General features: G+C 45.2%; 1 pseudogene across 1 annotated transcript; it reads right to left on the bottom strand.

Moving 5' to 3' along the window:
- Nucleotides 1-5,046: 5,046 nt before the first annotated feature.
- LOC100587247 lies at nt 5,047-5,753 on the bottom strand (annotated as a pseudogene). The gene has a single exon (XR_001115373.2). The product of XR_001115373.2 is annotated as a nucleoplasmin-3 pseudogene (transcript).
- Nucleotides 5,754-6,000: the final 247 nt, after the last annotated feature.

The raw sequence follows: 6,000 nt of genomic DNA, 5'->3' as shown, positions 1-6,000 counted from the left end.
GACCTTACTAGACCCCACGATTCCAGGACAATGGGGTAGGGAGGCTGTGCATCAGGGCTGTATGCACAGCCTCCCTCATGCTGGACTGGGAGTCCTGGACAGCATCTCCTGCTGAGCTGGGCCTGGCCCTCAGGGCCTTCAAAGCCAAAGTCATATGGGGTCAGAAAGTAACTGCTTTAGAAATATTGGAAGGAATCTTAGCATTGGAAAGATATTCAGCCCAACCCTCTTTCTCTTTTTAAAATTGTAATTATATATAACATAAAATGGATCATTTTAACCATTTCTAACTGCAAAATTCAGTGGCATTAAGAACATTCACAACATTGTGCAACCATCTCTGTTACTCATTTCCAGAACTTTTTCATTATCCCACATTGAAATTATACCCATTTAACAATACCCCCTCTCTTGTTAGCAATGAAGAAATCAAAAAGGAAAGGGACTAGCCCAATGTCATGCAGTTGGGACAGGGGTCTACAATCTTAGAACCCAGTGCTCTGTTCCTTATACAACGTATCTAATTTCTTAAAATAAGTATTTTCAAACACACACACACACATACACACACACACACAGCCCAGGTATTCAATTTCCTGCCCTGGAAGCCACACTTTCAGAATGATGTTGGCAAACAAGGATGCATCCAGAAACAGCCAACAGGTTGGTGAGGGACCTGGAAAACTGATCCTTTATAAATGGAAAGAACTGGTGATGGGGATTCAGGACAGTTATGGGTATCTTCAGGGGTTTTCAAGTATAGTGTGTAGTGTGGAGAAGAGATTCAACTCACCTGACTTCAAAGGGCAGGACCAGGATGGAGGGTGCAAGTGGCAGCAAGGTCATTTCTGTTGGAAACTGGAAGGATGTTTTCATTACTCAGCTAGAGGAGCAGTGATGAGCTCCTGGCTGCTGGAGATGTGAAGCAGAGCCTAGCTGACCACTTGTGCTGGTGTGATGTGGAAGGGATTGATGCAGCTGAGGAAATGCCCCTTCCCATTCTGAGGCCCCTCATGAAGGAGGGAGGAGATACGTCGGAGGCCATAGACTCGCCTACCCCACCTGCACAGTTTACATACTCCCGAGCTGAATGGGATAGGCCGGAGTCCTGAGACAAAGAGCTTTGGAAGTGTTTGATGGGAAGGTGCTCACAGTTTCAGCTGATAGCACAGCAGGGACACTGCATAGAATGGTTAGACTGTGTGCGTTCCAAGCTGCAGACCATGAAATCAATCACCCAGCAATTGTTTTTTAAATAAAATTCAGGCTGGGCGCAGTGGCTCACGCCTGTAATCCCACCACTTTGGGAGGCCGAGGCGGGTGGATCACCTGAGGTCAGGAGTTCGAGACCAACCTGACCAATGTGGTGAAACCCTGTCTCTACTAAAATAAAAAAAAAAAAAAAAATTAGCTGGGCATGGTGGCGGGTGCCTGTAGTTCCAGCTACTCGGGAGGCTGAGGTAGGAGAATCGCTTGAACCCAGGAGGTGGAGGTTGCAGTGAGCCAAGATCGCGCCACTGCACTCCAGCCCGGGCGACAGAGCAAGACTCCGTCTCAAAAAAATAAAAATAAATAAAAATAAAATTCAAACTATATCAGAGTACAACAAACAGGGTAAGGGTAAACAGGAACGGGTGTTTTTCAAGAAATGCTTTTGGTTGCATATATGAGTGCGTACAAAGTCAATGTAAAATGTATGTTTTACTGCGGATTTAATTGTTTTCAACTTAAAAGTTTAAAAAGTTTCTACTGTTTAATATAAAGCATGGAACAGAAATGTCTGGAGCCTTAGAAATGGGTCACAAGTTGCTAGAGAGTTCACATGCCTGAGGGGAGAGGTGACAGTTCCTGCCAGGCTGATCAACTCTGTCCAGTTGTTTTCTTGCTCCAGTTGACGGTGATGCTCATGTCTGTGGCACAGCAGTTGGGCCCATGGGGTAACTAAGTGCATTGCCTTGGCTGGGAGCGCTGCCAAAAACCCCTGCATGCCTGAGGGACAGACAGAGTGGTACATCTGACATCTTATTAGTCTTTCTTTCTTGCTGAGAGATTGTTGTGAAAATGAATTTTGATCCTCAGACAGAAACTGGAGAGAAAACCTGGAGAGAGAAAACTAAGTGTGATTATAACCCCTCCACAGACACACACACACACACACACACACACACGCAGCACCCACATACCCACACATATGTGCAATTATTTTACTCCCTCAATACCTTAAATGAGAGACTTTGCTCTCCCTGGGACAGGACTGTGCACATGTACTGAATGGACTCTCCTGGCACCATGGTTAAAAAGCAGCTACTAAGAAGTTCTAGAGAGGGTTTGGAATAAACAGGGAAGTCATGGAATGCAACTTTTTGGACCACACTGCACAATAGGATGTCTATAGCAAGACTGAAAAATAATTTTATATGTGTGTGTGCAGATAGAGTTTTCCAAACTAAGGATGCTCTTTTTTTTTTTTTTTTTTTTTTTTTTTTTTTTTTTTTTTTTTTTTTTTTTTAGCTAGAGTGCTGATTCCTCACTCAATCTGTTCAAATTCTGTCATAGTGGATCGCTGCCATGCCTAATTTTTATAAGGGTTCCATCTGCAGGGGTGGCTGCCAGTGATTCTATCAGTGAATTCTTTCCAGAATGCGGGATATGGAGAGTGGGTCTGTTTTTGTGTGCCCAACATCCCTTCCTGATTCTGACATCAGCATCCTCCTCCCTCCATTTCCTACGGACAATTGTTCCTGTTGGGCTACCCACTCTAGTAGTGGTTCCAGTGGGACTGTTAATTACAGTGTCTTGCTCCATCCCTCTGGCTTCAAAGAATAGTCCATGGGGAAGACAAGAGATCCAAGCTGGTCCAGCAAAGGTCTTTCCCTAGAACATATATATATAGAATGAAATGGGCAAGAACTCAGTCTTTCCTAATGACTGGCTAAGCTTGGAAGCCATAAGTTGGAGCTATCTTTGGCCCCATTTTCTTGCAGCCAGGTGAAGAAAGACTACTGGTGCAAAAAGAGAACAAGAAATCTGGTCCCCAGTGATGTGACCAAACATAGGAAGGTGGATGGTGTGTGTGTGTGTGTGTGGTTTTTGTTTGTCTTTTGCTTAAGCTAGAATAAGTTGGTTTTTGGAATTTGTACCTGGGAGAGTTTCTTCAGCACTTGTATAATAGAATGGGTACAGGATATAGAGTAAAAACTCCATGTTCAAATCCTAGAGCCACTTCTTATTAACTGTGTTAAAGATCTCTCACTTGTCCACACCTCAATCTCATCTGTACAAGGAGAATAATAATACCTATTCCTCAGAGTACTTGTGAGGCTTAAATGAGTTATCTGTATGCAAGTGCCTTGTTTAATGATAAAATGTTGTCCAAATGTTTTTTTATAATAACTAAAAGTTTTAGTTAAAAACTTGTATTTTTTTTTTTGTTTTTTTGGGTTTTTTTTTATTTTATTATTATACTTTAGGTTTTAGGGTACATGTGCACAATGTACAGGTTTGTTACATATGTATCCATGTGCCGTGTTGGTTTGCTGCACCTATTAACTCGTCATTTAGCATTAGGTATATCTCCTAATGCTGTCCCTCCCCCGTCCCCCCACCCCACAACAGTCCCCGGAGTGTGATGTTCCCCTTCCTGTGTCCATGAGTTCTCATTGTTCAATTCCCACCTATGAGTGAGAACATGCAGTGTTTGGTTTTTTTGTCCTTGCGATAGTTTACTGAGAATGATGTTTTCCAGTTTCATCCATGTCCCTACAAAGGACATGAACTCATCCTTTTTTATGGCTGCATAGTATTCCATGGTGTATATGTGCCACAGTTTCTTAATCCAGTCTATCATTGTTGGACATTTGGGTTGGTTCCAAGTCTTTGCTATTGTGAATAGTGCCGCAATAAACATACGTGTGCATGTGTCTTTAAATGTTAAACATAATTACTAATCCAAGCACCTTGCTCTTAAAAAAACAAAAAAAGTTCCCTGGTGCACCCTGCCAGTCAATCCACTCTCCCCCAGGGAACCACCACTCTGCCCACTATCATCATAGATTGTTCCAGAAACCTAGATTTGAACCCCAGTGCTGCTCATTGTAACTGATGAATTTAAACCAAGTACCTAATTTCTCTGAGTTGCAGTTTTGTAAATGCAGTAAAATGGGTTGTTTTTTGTTTGTTTGTGTTGTTTAAAGGCCAGGCTTAATGGCTCATGCTTGCAATCCCAGTGCTTTAGGAGGCTGAGGCGGGAGGATGGCTTAAGCCCAGGAGTTTGAGGCTACAGTGAGCTATGATGGTGTGACAACACTTCAGCCTGGATGAGAGAGCAAGACCCTGTCTCTAAAAAATGTTAAAATAAATAAACTTACATTGGAGGGTTGTTGCAAAGTATGCTGTAGTAGTAACATAAGCTTTCTAATAAAGAGCCCTAACATGTAGCAAGCTAAGGAGCAAGCAGTTTATTTCTGTCACAAAACCACCCAGGATGGATGCTCTGGAAGGGTGAGTGGCTTGGACACCAACTCTGATAAACAACTTGTGTTTTTGGTTTGTTTGTTTGTTTGTTTGTTTTTGAGATGGAGTCTAGCTCTGTTGCCCAGGCTGGAGTACAGTGGCGTGATCTCTGCTCACTGCAACCTCTGCCTCCCGGGTTCAAGCAATGCTTCTGCCTCAGCCTCCCGAGTAGCTGGGATTACAGGCACCTACCACCACACCCAGCTAATTTTTGTATTTTTAGTAGAGACGGGGTTTCACTGTGTTGGTGAGGCTGGTCTCAAACTCCTGACCTCATTTTCTGCCCACCTTGACCTCCCAAAGTGCTGGGATTACAAGCATGAGCCACGAAGCCTGTCCAACTTGTGTTTTTTTTGTTTTTTTTTTTTTTGCAAAAACTCCACACCACTTTATTTCAACCTTTATCCAAAAATGTAAAAACTATTAAAAATGTGTAGTTCTGAGCTTCAGGCACTAACCTCCAATCCTCACAGGCAGGTGGGAAGAGAGGCCCCGGGCATGTTGCAAGATCAAAAAATCAGGGCTGTGTGGAGCACAGGCCCTCTCCTAGCACCAAAGACCCAAGTCCCTCCCACCCAACCCCCACCCAAGCTCTCCTCTTCAAGGAAGAAACATTTACAATTGTTGAAACTTGTAGGGGAACAGGGTGCATGGCGGTGCATGGCGCATGGAGCTGACCAAGGAGGGCTAGGGCCTGCCCCCCTGCTTTTTGGCAGGAAGGATGGGGCACAGCTCAGCTTCTTCCTCATCACTGTCCTCTTCCTCTTCCTCGCTCTCCTCCTCAGAAACATCATTGCTCATCTTAACAATCTGGTGCCGCCCAGTGATCCGCACAGGGCCAGAGCCCGACTTCAGGCGGAAGGTTACAGGTGGTTGGAACTGGAAGTCATCGAGACTGAGCATGGGTTGGCAGGACAGCTTGAGGTTGGCCACAGGGACTGCGGTCTCCTGATGGTCATGGTTCCGGGCCACAACTTCTACCACATTACACTCGTCCTTGGCTCCCTCGGTGAGGCAGAGCATGGTTAGTGCCAGCACGTGCTCTGCATCATCCCCTTCCTCTACCTTAAAGGTGAAGGAGCGGGTGTGACCGGAGAGCTCACAGCCGAAGAAAAAACTGTCCATAGTGACCGGGGCCGGGACCCGTAGGCCCCCTACACCTCCGGCCCGCGTTCGGCTTTCCTGACTCAAAAACGCTAAGGCAGCTGCAGTGCCGGCGGCCATGCTGCAAAGGCCTTCTTCAAACTCCCCAACTTGTGTTTTAAGACCACTCCGTGTTCCACCAGCTCAGCTAACAGGAAAGGAGGAAGGAACATCAAAGAGGCAGCCTGCTCCCTAAATACTCTGGCTGGAGATTGGCAGGCCCTTGCTCAGCTTCCGCTGGTGAAAGTGTGGTCACATGATCTCACCTGGCTTCCAGGGTGACTGAAGAATGCAGTCCCAGGCTGGACAGCCATGTTCCAGCTACAACTCTTGGAAGAGGAGAGC

Source organism: Nomascus leucogenys, chromosome 2 (assembly GCF_006542625.1).
Source record: "Nomascus leucogenys isolate Asia chromosome 2, Asia_NLE_v1, whole genome shotgun sequence".
In the NCBI taxonomy this organism is placed as follows: Eukaryota; Metazoa; Chordata; class Mammalia; order Primates; family Hylobatidae; genus Nomascus; species Nomascus leucogenys.
Note: the sequence above shows the minus strand (reverse complement) of the source record. Positions and strands in the feature narration are given on the sequence as shown.